At 49.4% G+C, this 17,517-nt stretch overlaps 1 protein-coding gene across 1 annotated transcript in view; it reads left to right on the top strand.

Annotated features, from left to right (window-relative positions):
- Window positions 1-703: 703 nt before the first annotated feature.
- The window catches only part of NUB1 (negative regulator of ubiquitin like proteins 1), a 310,162-nt gene continuing 293,348 nt past the window's right edge, over window positions 704-17,517 (top strand). Inside the window, exon 1 of the mRNA XM_078663212.1 lies at window positions 704-829. The gene's annotated coding sequence lies outside the window, so the exon portion shown is untranslated. The remainder of the gene's footprint in view (window positions 830-17,517) is intronic.

Here is a 17,517-nt window from a genome sequence, read left to right on the forward strand (position 1 = left end):
ACATGAAACCTACCGTAGCTATGAGCCTTCACCCACCGCACCACATTGTAAATAAACCAAATAAACATAGCTTCATGTTGTTAAATAACTAAAAAAACTAAGATATCTGTGTTTGTTTTAGGAAAAATGGCCACATAAAATGCCGCAAAATTGCAGCTAAATTTCCATATTTGTGCTGCTAAATTTCCATTTTTGTGCCGCTAAATTTGCTAATCCATGCCGCTATATCCTGGGGGGTCTGTTCAATGACCTTATAGCACATCCGCATAGCAGGGGTCCGATCCTCGCTATTCTCACCGCCTGGGGTTTGCCCTGATCTAAACTGTTGCCTCACTGCCGTGTCCCTGCTCTAAAGTGTCCCCTCACTTGTCCCTCCCCTCTACTCGTGGGAGGAAGCAGCAGCGCCTGCCTAGCTGGAGATGGACTGTTATCAGTCGGGACACTTTTACGACGGGGTACGAAAATTAGTCTCATTCTAGGCCTCAATGCATACTCTCTCCGAACTACACGGAGCCAGCTAAACTGCGTGATAATGTGTTTATTTACAGCAGAGGCACGTGCGGGTTTACTAGCTAATGAGCACGCCGATTTTTGTTCAGCGCACTAGGATTGGCTGAGGATACTCCAATTGTAGGTCAGTTTACACATTGAGAGTTCTTCCCACTGCCTGTCTACATCAAAGATATGATCGACCAGCGGATTGGCTGTTGGGCGACCCGGAAGTTCCCAAATGCAGGAAAACATAATCCATTAAAAGAACAACAACGGGAAACAGACAGGCTGAATTCATCGGTGTTTTTTGTATGTAGTGGAGAAGTGGCTACCGCAGGTAAAATGTGCTTTCAGTAGATCTTCATGTAATTTCTTAAATACTGAAATATCTTTAGTTACACAGTATCGCCCTCTGCACTTAGCAAAGATGCAGTATGTTAATATTTAATCCCTGCATTTTACCATAGGACAGCCATATTTTTATTAGGGACTTTTTAAGCGCTTCTCAACAGGGAGTCTGTGTTTTTAGAGTCAAGCTCTATTGGCTTGTGAAGACTGATAAAGACCGATATTTAAGTGGTACCTGCCATGACTCACATTGTTTCTATGTCACATCTGAATGGTTTAATTTGGCGTATGAGTGACATACGACTGTCAAATGTCTGACACCTTCTTGTGTGTAAATTAAAGCAATGACATGTATTTGAGTGCGTCTCTGTAAGTGCTCCATTGTAAAACAGGACTACAAGTCCCGTAATTCAAGGAGAAGACTGGAGGAGAACGCCACTAATAGACTTGGGAAATGTGGCAGCTATATACATGTAATTCCAATTTATAGCGCTTACTTCCCCAACAAGGTGTTGAAGCACTTTGTAGCGGGTCGCACGCTACTCCGTAACTCACAGTAAGTGAGTGGTTAACCCAGTGGATGTTATGTTATTGCTGTCGTAGGGCAATGACCATGTGCCTTAAACAAGCCAGCCCTATTGGTATCAACCAAACGTATTCAAAGTTATGAAAAGCAATAATATTGAAAGCAATAATAATTATTTCATTGTAATTAAGTAGAATTGAAAATGTTTCAATAAAAAAAAAAATATTAGACTGTGAATAAAACCTTGCCATGCCTGTGGAAGGGCTATTGATCTTTGGAGTGTCTCAATCACTTCTGTTCTTCCATTAACACGAATTTCCTCCACAGTATTTCATTCTGTTGTGAGTTCATGCAAATAGTTGTTTAACAGAAGACCGTTTTTATTATAGCCTTGAATTCCTCCTTTCTTCCCTAGTATCCCTCCATACAGGAGTGTAGAACGCATGGGCAGTGCTGAATTAGTAATAATAAATAGAAGTGCTCCCGATTTCCTATGGCCGAAGCAGGCTATCTGGCATATGATGTCCCCTGACTGGTAAGTTTCATGCCGCCTCCCAGATAGGTCTCCTTTTCAGCCTCGGATGAGGCGCCAAGGATGTACATAAACTGAGCACACCAGGCACAAGTCACACGCGTATGTGACTTTTGGTTTGTGTGCTTTTTAGATAGTCCACTGATTGGATGAACATGTGCTTCAAACACCATTATAAGCCACCCATAGGTGCTGTGAGAAGCCCTCACTGCCTTAGTCCTCTGCTCCAGAGCCTCCAATTGTGCTCTGTCATGAACACCCATTTATAACCTGAATTTACCCGAAAAGCTAGAGTGGACTCGGTGCACTGTATCAGCTGCAGCTCGACAACCAAACTTCTCCTCCTTGAGTCACACTTCACTGGCAGCATGGAAAACAAACCGACTTTAAGGCCAGACAGATAAGAATTACTGACATCTAAGAAGAATTACTGACATCTAATTACAAAGTAAACAACATAGCTGGACCCAGGTCGATTTCCTAACAGGTAGACACCTCCCTTCAACCTGGGCCTAGCTTGTCAATGTAAATGTAGTTGAGCTTATATAGCGCACAGCTACCCGCAGTGGGTTTCCCGGCGCTTGCTTAGGGAACCCTTCCTGGTATTCCCCTGTGAGATAGCAGGGTATCCACAAGGTGAAAGTCAGGCATCCCGCCGCGAGGGGCCGTTGTGGAGATTAAGCAAGCTATTGCCCAGAGTCGCAGAGTGTGAACCCGTGCGTCGAGGAGGCACCGGGGCGAGAATTATCGAGTCCGTGGAATTTTTAGCCCAAGACCCGCCGAGGCGGGGAATTGAACCCTGGTCCAGGACCGATCTCAGCTTCCGGGTCTGCTGCCTCTAACCCCTGAGCCACACTTCTCCACTTCTCTGCCAGGCCTAGGACAGCGCTGCAAGCGCATGATGACCAGGGCAACTGTAATTATGCAGCAGGAGAGGTCCAAATTATGCGGCAAGGTTGATTAAATTATACGGCACTTTTTCTGATAGTAACACTTAATTATTTTGTCATCATTACATTTAACACTGTCTGTGCACGGATTGCACCTCCTTAGTACCAGTTTAACACCCAAACATAGAAATAAGCAACAGAAAGATGACCAGTCAACCTTTGCAAAGGGCCTTTCACTGAGCAGCAACACGTGTTGCTGCGTTTCCAGTAACTTTTGAACCCTTTGAGGCAGAAACTATTCTTTTTTGTTAAATTCTGCAGATTATGCAGCAGGTGATGGATTATGTGGCAAATGAAGCACAACCATAATTATGTGGAAAAAGCCACAGTTGCAGGATCGCATAATTCCAGTGACCCTGAGGATTACTGCTGTTTGCATAACCCCACAGAGCTGCAGTACCTCATCTCACAAAAAGAACATACCCTTTCCATGAGGTCCCAGGTCCAAACTCAGGTTGACATCCGTTTCGGCATTTTGCGTAAGTTAAAGAATAATTCTTCCACTTCTGACAATAGAGACTAGGAAAATAGTGGTCCCGCCTTAGTGACGTCAAGGCTGGACTGCGCAAATATTTTGTATCTGGGCCTTCCCAACTGCCTTAAACAGCGCCTGCAAGTAGTGCAAAACGCCACGGCCAGGACGATCCTCAGACCCAAACCAAGGTCTCATATGTCCCCCCTTCTTAAATCCCTCCATTGGCTGAGATTGAAAGAAAGGATCAAATTCAAAGCCCTTGTTGTCTTTTTCAAGGCCCTTCATGGAAACCGAGCAAGCTACCTTAGCAAACGAGTTAACCGCTATACTCCATCATGGTCTCTAAGATCTTCCTCCTCTGATCTTGCCCGTACCCCTTAAGTACGCTTGGCCCAGATGGGGGGGCAGGTCATTTGGTTTCCTGGGGGCACAGGCTTGGAACCGACTCCCTGTTACTCTGCGAGCCATCTCAGAACTCTCAGTTTTCAAGAAACTCTTGAGAACGTGGCTTTTTAAAACTTAGCTATGTATTCTAGCTCTCTGCCACATGTTTCTGTCAGTGCTGAGACACTTTTTGAGTAGCTGTTGCATTATATCAAATATGTTTCATTCATTAAATTATATATGACTAACTCATTTTAGTGTGAGGTGACCGCCAGCACTAAACTGTATTTGTATGACTTGTAAATGTGTGGTACTGATTCCATTAGGAAGAAGAATTTTAGATGATTCCATTAGGAAGAAGAATTTTAGGAGTGTGTGGCACGCTTGCAAAGACAGTGACAGTATTGATGACTGTATAGTCATGTTGTTTTGTTTTTTGTCGGCCAAATATCAACAAAAAGAGGGCGATTCCTTTCAAATGACAGTGAGGTGATAGGTATTATTTAAATTGCAAATGGCAAGCCAGCACTTCTCAGGTGATGTGTTGGGCTTTCGGAGTGACAATGCCAGCAGGTCTCTGCAGGTCCAATATACCTTTATTTATTTTTAAGATTTTTATGGCCGGGTCACATGTTGAGGTCTGAGTTGTTTACTCTTGGTGGAAGCAACACACTGTGTCAGTGTCAATTCAATAAAGGCAAATATTTGCAGAGGAAAACTTATGTTCTTTGACAGAAAATCATAAGAATGTGAGTTTTATTCTTACTGGTTACCAAAGGCAGAAAAAAACACATCCATAAAATATACAAATAACTTTAACAGCCTGGTAAGTACTGTTCTTGATAGAAACCCGTATGTATGTGGATATGACCGTAGAGATAGGTATTTGGACTAAGATCGAAAAGCAGATGGAGTGGAGTGGCGCAAACATGAAGAGAATCCCAGGGAATGGGATACCTTTTATTTATCTCAAGTTTTCGGGTTGTTGGGAAGAGATTTATTTTGTTGTTTGTAAAGCCTAACGGATTGAAAAGGTTTGAGCTAGCAATTATAGTTCAAAACTGTAGAGTCAATTATGTATGGGGATATTTTATCAGTTAGCTTAAAGTTCTTTGTTTCTTTCTTGTAGAATATATATGAAAGGGCAGTCCTCAGTCAATTAGGTTGTTATTGCAGATTCTGAGTGCTGCCCTTAAGCAGGATGGTTGAGTGCTTTTTTGGTTTGTTTCTTCATTTTGAGAATTTCAAGTAGCAGATCCATGTTTCTTTTTGGTGTTTCTGAGTTTCCAAAAGATACAGAGTTTGTGTTAAGTTAGCTGGGCAGTTATAAGGTACAGATGTATCGGTTATGCACATTGTCCCAAGTATACAGCATTTCTCCGTGGAGGGCTTGTTCACAAATAGTAAGCCTGCCGCATGTGATCTGTTTTCATATTCCAGCACTTTGTCGCTGGGGGACCTATTCAGAAATCTTCAAACAGGTAAGCTGTGATCAGTCTTTTTCAAATTTGTGATTAGGCTGCTGAGGTTAATCATCTTGTGATAGAAGTTAGTCTTGATTTTGGTATGTCAGTGAGTTTGGCGAGTCCATTCTCTAACCTGGAGATAACCAGGAAAACCAGCATTTGGAATGCAATAGGTCTCGCATTAGGAAAGTGTGAGCTATTGGTATTATAAATGGCACATTTTTTAAATATGTGTTGGCTTTGAAAATATATAAATTAATAGCATTGTTATTGACAAAGCCAATAGCTTACACTTTCCTAATGCGAGTCCTATTGGCTATGGCAATGCTTAATGGTAGCAAGCAAGGACAGTGCTGTTGTGGTGCTGAGTGATGATGTGGTTAGGCTGAGTGATGTGGCGGTGTCCCAGAGTTATGTGTTGGTGTCCCAGAGTTATGTGGTGGTGTCCCCGAATGATGTGGTGGTGTCCCCGAGTGATGTGGTGGTGTCCCCGAGTGATGTGGTGGTGTCCCCGAGTGATGTGGTGGTGTCCCCGCAGTGATGTGGTGGTGTCCCCGCAGTGATGTGGTGGTGTCCCCGCAGTGATGTGGTGGTGTCCCCGCAGTGATGTGGTGGTGTCCCCGCAGTGATGTGGTGGTGTCCCCGCAGTGATGTGGTGGTGTCCCCGCAGTGATGTGGTGGTGTCCCCGCAGTGATGTGGTGTTGTTCCCCGAGTGATGTGGTGTTGTTCCCCGAGTGATGTGGTGTTGTTCCCCGAGTGATGTGGTGTTGTTCCCCGAGTGATGTGGTGTTGTTCCCCTGAGTGATGTGGTGGTGCCCCTGAGTGATGTGGTGGTGCCCCTGAGTGATGTGGTGGTGCCCCTGAGTGATGTGGTGGTGTTCCCGAGTGATGTGGTGGTGCCCCCGAGTGATGTGGTGCTGCCCCGTGGTGCTGCCCCGGAGTGTTGCCCCTGAGTGATGTGGTGGTGCCCCTGAGTGATGTGGTGGTGTTCCCGAGTGATGTGGTGGTGCCCCCGAGTGATGTGGTGCTGCCCCGGAGTGTTGCCCCGGAGTGATGTGGTGGTGTCCCCGGAGTGATGTGGTGGTGTCCCCGCAGTGATGTGGTGGTGCCCTGGAGTGATGTGGTGGTGCCCCCGAGTGATGTGGTGTTGTTCCCCGAGTGATGTGGTGGTGCCCCTGAGTGATGTGGTGGTGCCCCTGAGTGATGTGGTGGTGCCCCCGAGTGATGTGGTGGTGTTCCCGAGTGATGTGGTGGTGCCCCCGAGTGATGTGGTGCTGCCCCGTGGTGCTGCCCCGGAGTGTTGCCCCGGAGTGATGTGGTGGTGCCCCCGAGTTATGCGGTGATGTCCCTGAGTGATGTGGTGGTTCCCCCGAGTGATGTGGTGGTTCCCCCGAGTGATGTGGTGGTACCCCCGAGTGATGTGGTGGTACCCCCGAGTGATGTGGTGGTGCCCCCGAGTGATGTGGTGGTGCCCCCGAGTGATGTGGTGGTGCCCCCGAGTGATGTGGTGGTGCCCCCGAGTGATGTGGTGGTGCCCCCGAGTGATGTGGTGGTGCCCCCGAGTGATGTGGTGGTGCCCCCGAGTGATGTGGTAGTGTCCCCCAGTGATTTCTTCCGGAACAAAGTTCAAGCAATTTTTACGACACTTGAACCGCAGGTGGCTCTGAGCCTCTCGGAGGGGTCTCACAGGGCCCCCTCTGCAGTTTCTTCAGGGGTTAAATTCTCGGCTTTCGAGCCAGTACGCTCCGAGGACGTTCTAAAATTATTGATGGCAACCAAGTCGGGTTCTCCCCATGATCCTTGCCCCACGTCAATTGCAAAGCTGGCAGCACCTCCAATAGCGAACACTCTAGCCAACCTCTGCAATTTGATGTTTGAGAAGGGTGACTTTCCCAATGTCTGGAAATGGGCATCCATTTCCCCACTACTTAAGAAACCCTCACTGGATATCACGGACCCCAATAGTTATAGGCCCATAGCTAGATTGCCGATGCCGGCAAAACTTATCGAGAAAGCTATGAATCTCCAGCTCTGCTCATTCCTGCGCACCTCGAAGGGTCTGGACCCAGCCCAACATGGGTTTACGGAAGGACACAGCACCGAGACCACTCTGATTAAGTCCACTGAGGAGGTCCGGAAGGTGCTGGATGATGGGGGCCAGGCAGTGCTGATATTACTGGACCTGTCTGCGGCCTCCGATACGGTCCACCATGCTATTCTGGTGGACCGATTGGAGGACTGCGGGGTCCAGGCTCAAGCACTGAGCATTCTGAAATCCTTCCTTAAAAACCGGGTACAAGTGGTGGCAATGGGAGATTTCGAATCAAGACCTTTCGAACTCCCTGGGGGGGTCCCTCAGGGATCCTCCCTCAGCCCCACTTTATTCAACATCTACGTATCCTCTCTCGCCCGGTGATCCGAGCCTTTGGGTTCGAGTTAACATCCTACGCAGATGATACCCAGATTGTGGTGTCGGTACTTCCGGGGAAAGAGCTGGGTGTAGCAGCCAGGTTTCAAGACTGCATGTCAGCAGTTAGTTCATGGATGGCAAAAAGTTGCTTAAATTAAATTCCTCCAAGACCGAGGTGCTTATTTTCGGGTCGAATACTAACCTCTGGAGCTCTAAGTGGTGGCCGACAGATATGGGAGCCCCGCCATCTCCGGCTCCAAAGGTGAAGAACTTAGGAGTTATTATTGATAACCAACTCTCTTTTAAACCTCAAGTTAAGGCGATAACCTCTTCCATACACTGGACATTGAAAATCATCAGGAAGGTTATCCCCTTCCTACCGGAGGGGAGCAAAAAGACGGTGGTGACGGCACTTGTGCTGTCACGCCTCGATTACTGTAATGGCCTGCTTCTGGGGGCCTAACAGGGGTTGCTCAACAAACTCCAGGTCCTACAAAATGCGGCCGCCCGCCTTATAGGGGGCCTACCCAAGTTCTCCTCGGTCACCAGAGAACTGGAGAAGCTACACTGGCTCCCTGTGCGGAAGCGGATTCTGTTTAAAGCCCCGTGCATCGTCTTCAAGGCACTACATGGTCAGGGCCCGGTGTTCCTCCAGGAACTCTCCGATGGTATAGACCTGGCAGACAACTAAGGTCGGCCAGTATGGGGCTGATAAAAACAACCCGTATCAGGAAGGTGCGCTGGGGGGATAGAAGTTTTGTTGGGGGAGCAGCGAAGGCATGGAATGCCTTGCCTCTAGCCCTCCAACAACACAGGAACCTGTTGGCTTTCAGAAAAAAATCTGAAAACATGGCTCTTCACCCTCTAGTTCGGCAGGTTAAATCTTAGGGAGGTACCACTTCAGCGCCAGGACACCGGTTGGTATTAGCGCGCTTTACAAGTGTTATAAATAAATAAATGATGTGGTGGTGTCCCCGAGTGATGTGGTGGTGTCCCCGAGTGATGTGGTGGTGTCCCCGAGTGTTGTGGTGGTGTTCCCGAGTGTTGTGGTGGTGTTCCCGAGTGTTGTGGTGGTTTCCAAGAGTGATGTGGTGGTGCCCCTGAGTGATGTGGTGGTGCCCCCGAGTGATGTGGTGGTGCCCCCGAGTGATGTGGTGGTGCCCCCGAGTGATGTGGTGGTGCCCCCGAGTGATGTGGTGGTGCCCCCGAGTGATGTGGTGGTGCCCCCGAGTGTTGTGGTGGTGTCCCAGAGTGTTGTGATGGTGTCCCTGAGTGATGTGGTGGTGCCCCTGAGTGGTGCCCCTGAGTGGTGCCCCTGAGTGATGTGGTGGTGGCCCTGAGTGATGTGGTGGTGTCCCTGAGTGATGTGGTGGTGTCCCTGAGTGATGTGGTGGTGTCCCTGAGTGATGTGGTGGTGTCCCTGAGTGATGTGGTGGTGCCCTTGAGTGATGTCATGGTGCCCTTGAGTGATGTCATGGTGCCCTTGAGTGATGTCATGGTGCCCTTGAGTGATGTGGTGGTGTCCCCGAGTGTGGTGGTGTCCCCGAGTGTTGTGGTGGTGTCCCCGAGTGTTGTGGTGGTGTCCCTGAGTGATGTGGTGGTGGCCCTGAGTGGTGCCCCTGAGTGATGTGGTGGTGCCCCTGAGTGATGTGGTGGTGCCCCTGAGTGATGTGGTGGTGCCCCTGAGGGATGTGGTGGTGCCCCTGAGGGATGTGGTGTTGTCCCTGAGTGATGTGGTGGTGCCCCTGAGTGATGCCCCTGAGTGATGCCCCTGAGGGATGTGGTTGTGCCCCTGAGTGATGTGGCAGTGTCTCTGAGTGAAGTGGCGGTGTCCCTGAGTGATGTGGCGGTGTCCCTGAGTGATGTGGCGGTGTCCCTGAGGGATGTGGCGGTGTCCCTGAGGGATGTGGCGGTGCCCCTGAGGGATGTGGCGGTGCCCCTGAGGGATGTGGCGGTGTCCCTGAGTGATGTGGCGGTGCCCCTGAGTGATGTGGCGGTGCCCCTGAGTGATGTGGCGGTGCCCCTGAGTGATGTGGCGGTGCCCCTGAGTGATGTGGCTGTGCCCCTGAGTGATGTGGCTGTGCCCCTGAGTGGTGTGGCTGTGCCCCTGAGGGATGTGGTGGTGAACCTGAGTGATGTGGTGGTGCCTCCGAGTGATGTGGTGCCCCGAGTGATGTGGTGGTGTCCCTGAGTGATGTGGTGGTGCCCCTAAATGTGGTGCCCCTGAGTGATGTGGTGGTGTCCCTGAGTGATGTGGTGGTGCCCCCGAGTGATGTGGTGGTGCCCCCGAATGATGTGGTGGTGCCCCCGAGTGATGTGGCGGTGCCCCCGAGTGATGTGGCGGTGCCCCCGAGTGATGTGGCGGTGCCCCCGAGTGATGTGGCGGTGCCCCTGAGTGATGTGGCGGTGCCCCTGAGTGATGTGGCGTGGCCCCTGAGTGATGTGGCGTGGCCCCTGAGTGATGTGGCGGTGCCCCTGAGTGGTGCCCCTGAGTGATGTGGTGGTGCCCCTGAGTGGTGCCCCTGAGTGATGTGGCGGCGTCCCTGAGTGATGTGGCGGCGTCCCTGAGTGATGTGGCGGCGTCCCTGAGTGATGTGGCGGCGTCCCTGAGTGATGTGGCGGCGCCCCCGAGTGATGTGGCGGCGCCCCCGAGTGATGTGGCGGCGCCCCCGAGTGATGTGGTGGCGCCCCCGAGTGATGTGGTGGTGTTCCAGAGTGATGTGGTGGCGCCCCGTAGTGATGTGGTGGCGCCCCGTAGTGATGTGGTGGCGCCCCGTAGTGATGTGGTGGCGCCCCGTAGTGATGTGGTGGCGCCCCGTAGTGATGTGGTGGCGCCCCGTAGTGATGTGGTGGCGCCCCGGAGTGATGTGGTGGCGCCCCGGAGTGATGTGGTGGCGTCCCTGATTGATGTGGTGGTGTCCCTGATTGATGTGGTGGTGCCCCCGAGTGATGTGGTGGTGGTCCCGAGTGATGTGGTGCTGTCCCTGAGTGATGTGGTGGTGTCCCCGAGTGATGTGGTGGTGCCCCTGAGTGGTGCCCCTGAGTGATACGGTGGTGTTCCTGAGTGATGTGGTGGTGTCCCTGGGTGGTGTCCCTGAGTGGTGCTCTCGCAACCACAATGCAGTGTAAAACAATCAAAACAGTAATGACAATAAGGTAGCAAACAACAGCAGATCTTTATGTTCTTATTCTTTTTCAAAAGACGTTTTATTGGATCCACATTCAGCCGACACGTGTTTCGTCGTGTTCAAAAAGTGGAGTCGACACGACTCTTCAGGGCTGATAAAATAAAAACAACATGTGTATAGTATATTCCACTTATAACACATCTTGTGCAATGTTCAGTGATAGAGAAGTGCATGGTAGTGAAAGTGAGTTTCCATCCACGGGTTGTTATGTGCCTAGTGTCCGTTTTTGTGAATAAAAAAACGTGCACCTCTACATTTCCATTATAGTGACGATGGTGCAAGGCATGCGTGAGGAAAAACAAAAAAAATAAAATGTATGTTTTTTTAGTTTAAATACAGGGAATCGCGTGACCTGTTTACTCATGCTCACGAAGAACCCGCATTTGAAAAGGATCAGGGTGCAAAAGTGTTTTTTGCTCCATTTAATAAGCACAAAGGTGAGTGTGTCGTGCTCAGTATTGAAGTGGGTCTATATATGAAAAGTCAAATACCTCATGCAAGTCAGATGTAACCACTAATACCAATTGTCGCATACCTGGTAAATAGACCCAGGCATCTATGGGTCGATGCGAAACGTGAGTGTAGTTGAGAGAAGGATCTATGTATCACAAGGGTAAAAAGCGGGAGAAACACTAAGAGCGGGCAAAAGGTTGTAATTGCAGGGTGCCGTGCAAAGTATTGCTAACTGTGGCTTACCCTGTGTGTAAGTTGACGGTGGTCAATGTCTTTAACATCCAGAGAACCCTGGTTCCGGGTTTGGAGCTATATGTAAGACTGCTCCTCTAACGTAGGCGCTCAAAGATGCTCGTTAGTACAAAATTGAGACTGCAAGGACAATGGGGAAGAAATAAAATAAAACTGTAAGCAAAACGGAAGTGGAAAAGAATTGGTAATAGAAATTCAGTTAACTGGATACCAAATTCTGATCCAAAACTGGTCCATAGTGTACATACCTAGACACGTGTGAGTGTCTGACTCTACCGGGAGGGGATCCAAATGTAAAATTAAGGGCTGGTTATTAGTTCCGTTATCTCTGTAGGAGTAGCGAACTAAAATAAACAAAACACAAAAAAAAACGGAAAGGGAGTTAGAAGTCCACAAGAGTAACGGGCTGCGCATCGGCGAAGGCAAGTTCACAGAGTGCCGTGGTCTTACCTGTGGTTCGGTATCCCTCCTCTGTGTGTTCCCGGTCGCCGTGTTCCAAGGACGGACACGTGACCGGAAACCGGAAAGACTCAAATAGTCTTAATCCATTAACGACTAGAATGTGCCATACGATTACTATGTTCAAGCGTGAGCCACCATCTTAGGTGAGAGAAAGTACGTGGTCACCATTCATTATTGAGGCATAATCGGGTGGAGGTGGATTAACCTCCATTAATGAGTTGAGTTTCTGTTGAAAATATGAATTGAGTGTGGAAAAGATAAAACGAATTCGTATAAAATCGTAAGATTGTATACGTGCGTTCCCTAGTTTAGAGGATTCCTGTTCTGGATAAAAAAGGGGAAATCAGGAAACAAAAGCAATGAGTAGGTTCGCATATTTGCACGGTGTAATGGTTCACGGCTAGTTTAGAATGTGAGAGAGACCTCTCATAATGGTAGATCTATTCATGGTAGTATACTATCTAGATTTGAATAGTAATCTAGCGGCCAAAAGTACAAAAAATAATGTTTTAATTAAACGTTCCTCGCAGTACAAACTTAGAGCTCTTTTGTTTCCTGATTTCCCCTTTTTTATCCAGAACAGGAATCCTCTAAACTAGGGAACGCACGTATACAATCTTACAATTTTATACGAATTCGTTTTATCTTTTCCACACTCAATTCATATTTTCAACAGAAACTCAACTCATTAATGGAGGTTAATCCACCTCCACCCGATTATGCCTCAATAATGAATGGTGACCACGTACTTTCTCTCACCTAAGATGGTGGCTCACGCTTGAACATAGTAATCGTATGGCACATTCTAGTCGTTAATGGATTAAGACTATTTGAGTCTTTCCGGTTTCCGGTCACGTGTCCGTCCTTGGAACACGGCGACCGGGAACACACAGAGGAGGGATACCGAACCACAGGTAAGACCACGGCACTCTGTGAACTTGCCTTCGCCGATGCGCAGGCCGTTACTCTTGTGGACTTCTAACTCCCTTTCCGTTTTTTTTTGTGTTTTGTTTATTTTAGTTCGCTACTCCTACAGAGATAACGGAACTAATAACCAGCCCTTAATTTTACATTTGGATCCCCTCCCGGTAGAGTCAGACACTCACACGTGTCTAGGTATGTACACTATGGACCAGTTTTGGATCAGAATTTGGTATCCAGTTAACTGAATTTCTATTACCAATTCTTTTCCACTTCCGTTTTGCTTACAGTTTTATTTTATTTCTTCCCCATTGTCCTTGCAGTCTCAATTTTGTACTAACGAGCATCTTTGAGCGCCTACGTTAGAGGAGCAGTCTTACATATAGCTCCAAACCCGGAACCAGGGTTCTCTGGATGTTAAAGATATTGACCACCCGTCAACTTACACACAGGGTAAGCCACAGTTAGCAATACTTTGCACGGCACCCTGCAATTACAACCTTTTGCCCGCTCTTAGTGTTTCTCCCGCTTTTTACCCTTGTGATACATAGATCCTTCTCTCAACTACACTCACGTTTCGCATCGACCCATAGATGCCTGGGTCTATTTACCAGGTATGCGACAATTGGTATTAGTGGTTACATCTGACTTGCATGAGGTATTTGACTTTTCATATATAGACCCACTTCAATACTGAGCACGACACACTCACCTTTGTGCTTATTAAATGGAGCAAAAAACACTTTTGCACCCTGATCCTTTTCAAATGCGGGTTCTTCGTGAGCATGAGTAAACAGGTCACGCGATTCCCTGTATTTAAACTAAAAAAACATACATTTTATGTTTTTTTGTTTTTCCTCACGCATGCCTTGCACCATCGTCACTATAATGGAAATGTAGAGGTGCACGGTTTTTTATTCACAAAAACGGACACTAGGCACATAACAACCCGTGGATGGAAACTCACTTTCACTACCATGCACTTCTCTATCACTGAACATTGCACAAGATGTGTTATAAGTGGAATATACTATACACATGTTGTTTTTATTTTATCAGCCCTGAAGAGTCGTGTCGACTCCACTTTTTGAACACGACGAAACACGTGTCGGCTGAATGTGGATCCAATAAAACGTCTTTTGAAAAAGAATAAGAACATAAAGATCTGCTGTTGTTTGCTACCTTATTGTCATTACTGTTTTGATTGTTTTACACTGCATTGTGGTTGCGAGAGCATTGCTTCTTATAGTTTGCGAAAGTCTTTCTGATTTTCTTGGAACGGTTTAGGGTTACTCCGTTCGCTCTTTACGCACCACGCCTTAGACATCATTTCCCTACGGAGTGTAACGTAAATTCTAGGTAGAGCGCCTATCTATCTGATACTGCTACAAACCCTATTAGCTGTTTCCTCTGTCCCTGAGTGATGTCCCTGAGTGATGTGGTGGTGTCCCTGAGTGATGTGGTGGTGCCCCTGAGTGATGTGGTGGTGCCCCTGAGTGATGTGGTGGTGCCCCTGAGGGATGTGGTGGTGCCCCCGAGGGATGTGGTGGTGCCCCCGAGGGATGTGGTGGTGCCCATGAGTTCCATGTTTTGGCAGCCAGGTATGAGAAGGATCTGCCTCCCATGGTGGTCTTGTTGAAGCGAGGTACAGTGGCGAGGGCTTGGCTGGAGGAGCGAAGTTGGCGGGAGGGGGTGTAGAAGGACAGTCGGGAGTTGAGGCAATCTGGTCCGATGTCGTAGAGTGATTTGTGTGCGTGGGTAAGTAGTCGGAAAGTAATCCTCTTATTAACGGGTAGCCAGTGGAGGTCTTTAAGGTGGCCAGAGATGTGTTCGTTGCGTGGGATGTCTAATATGAGCCTGGCTGAGGCGTTTTGGATTCGTTGTAGTTTCTTCTGGAGTTTAGCGGTGGTACCTGCGTAGAGGGTGTTTCCGTAGTCCAGTCGGCTCGTGACTAGAGCGTGGGTGACTGTTTTCCTTGTTTCGGTGGGGATCCAGCGAAATGTTTTTCTGAGCATGCGAAGAATGTTAAAGCAGGAGGAGGATACGGCGCTGACTTGTCTGTTCATTGAGAGTGAAGAATCCAGGATGACGCCAAGGTTCCGTGCGTGGTCTGTCGGGATGGGTGCATTTCCGAGGGCTTCCGGCCACCAGGAGTCGTCCCATGCAGAGGGGGATTTACCTAAGATGAGGACTTCTGTTTTGTCTGAGTTCAGTTTCAGACGGCTTTGTTTCATCCATTCGGCGACTTCTTTCATTCCTTCGTGTAGGTTAGTTTTGGCGGTGCTGGGGTCCTTGGTGAGAGATAGGATCAATTGAGTGTCATCCGCGTAAGAGATGATGTTGAGGTTGTGTTGGCGGGCAATGGCCGCGAGGGGGCTCATGTATACGTTGAAGAGGGTGGGACTGAGTGAGGATCCTTGTGGTACGCCGCAGATGATTTCAGAGGCCTCGGACTTGAATGGTGGGAGGCGGACTCTCTGGGTTCTTCCGGTGAGGAACGAGGTGATCCATTCCAGTGCCTTTCCTTGGATTCCGATGTATCTGAGGCGTTGTAGAAGGGTGCTGTGGCAGACTGTGTCGAAGGCTGCAGAGAGGTCGAGGAGGATGAGGGCGACTGTGTCTCCATTGTCCAGTAGTGTTCGAATGTCGTCTGTTGCTGCGATGAGGGCGGTCTCAGTGCTGTGATTGGCTCGGAAGCCAGATTGTGAGGGGTCGAGTGATTTGTTGGCTTCGAGGAAGGCGGTGAGCTGGTTGTTGACGGCTTTCTCGATGACTTTGGCCGGGAATGGAAGCAGCGAGATGGGGCGGTAGTTTTTGAGTTCGGTGGGGTCTGCTGTTGGTTTTTTCAGAAGGGCGGTGAGTTCAGCGTGTTTCCAGTCTTCTGGGAAGGTAGCGGAGTTGAAGGAGCAGTTGATGACGTCTCGGAGGTGCGGAGCTATGACGGAGTCTGCTTTGTTGAAGATGTGGTGAGGGCATGGGTCTGTGGGGGATCCAGAGTGGATGGAATTCATCAGGCGGATGGTGTCCTCAGTGGAGATTGGGTTCCAGGCGTTAAGGGTGTTAACGGGGGGAAGATGGTCAGCTGATGGTAGGGTGGGTTGGCTTCCGGGTTGGTTGTCAAAGCTGTTGTGGATGTCAGCAATCTTGTTGTGGAAAAAAGAGGCTAGGGAATCGCAGAGGGCTTGAGAGGGGGTGATGTCGTTGGAGTTGGCCGAGGGGTTGGAAAATTCCTTGACGATGTTGAAAAGTTCCTTGCTGTTGTGGGCGTTGTTGTCAAGTCGATCCTTGAATGCTGTTTTCTTGGCTTTTCGGATCAGTTGGTGGTGAGTACGGATGGCGCTTTTGAAGGCGTCCTTGTTGCTGGTGGATGGGTCTTTTTTCCAGGCCTTTTCAAGGGAGCGGCACAGTTTCTTGGACTTCTTGAGATCATCGTTGAACCATGAGGCCTTCTTGTTGCCAAGTTTGTGTTGACGTTTTTTCAGTGGTGCTAAGGTGTCGGCGGTGTTGGATAACCAAAGGGTGAGGTTGGAGGCGGCTTCGTTGGCGTTAGAAGATAGGGTTGGGGAGGTTTGAAGGAGTGATGTGGAGATCTGCTCCGTGGTGATTTTGTTCCAGTTTCTTTGTAGAGTTGGTTGGAGGTGGATGATGGGTTTCGGCTTGTTGTAGGTGAAGTGAACGCAGCTGTGGTCAGTCCAGAGGAGATCCGTAGTGTGGCTGAAGGAGACATGGTTGCTGGAGGTGAAGATGGGGTCGAGTGTGTGACCTGCGATGTGGGTGGGGGAAGTGACCAGTTGTTTAAGTCCGAGGTTGGCGAGGTTGTCCAAGAGGGTGGCGGTGTTGTGGTCGTTGATCTTTTCAAGATGGAAGTTGAGGTCTCCCAGAAGGATGTAGTCTTTGGAGGGGAGCGCGTGTGGAGTGATGAAGTCCGTGATGTCTTCACTGAATTTTGCGCGGGGTCCTGGTGGTCTGTAGAGGAGGGTGCCTCTGAGTGTGGTCTTGGGGTCGATGTGGATCTGGAAGTGAAGGTGTTCGGAGTTGGCGAGGTTGGCGTCAGAACTGGTTGAGATGCGGATTGATTTCTTATGGACGATAGCGATTCCACCTCCTGTATGGTCGGTGCGGTCCTTGCGTGTGATCTTATAGTCATCAGGGATAGCGATGGCGATGTCAGGGGCGGAGGAAGCGTTCATCCATGTTTCCGTTAGGAAGGCGACGTCAGGAGAGATGGTGTCTAGTAGGTTCCAAAGGTCAATGGCGTGCCTGTGGACCGAGCGGGTGTTGAGAAGGATGCATTCTAGGTGGTTGGGGTCTGGAATCTGTGGTGTGGTCGTGGCGGAGATGTTGTTGGTGCCGCTGAATTTGCAGGAGTAGCAAGAGAAAGGTCCATGGGTGCGTCCAGGAGCGGCTTGGACGCAGTTGGGGGCGCGACCAGGGTTAAGGGCTAGGAGGGTGGTGGCATCGTAGGTAGTGCGGGGGGGCTGGGGAGCGCGAGGGGCAGGGGGTCTGGCGCTGGGCGCGGTCCAGGCGCGGACGGGCGTAGACGGGCTTACCTTTGGCGCACCTTCGGCGCGGATTGGGCGCGGTCGCTGCGCGCGGGAGCAACTGTCATATGTGGATGGTGGAGGGGGAGGGGCGAGGGCGGCTCAGCTGGGAGGCG

Source organism: Lissotriton helveticus, chromosome 10 (assembly GCF_964261635.1).
Source record: "Lissotriton helveticus chromosome 10, aLisHel1.1, whole genome shotgun sequence".
Lineage (NCBI taxonomy): Eukaryota > Metazoa > Chordata > Amphibia > Caudata > Salamandridae > Lissotriton > Lissotriton helveticus.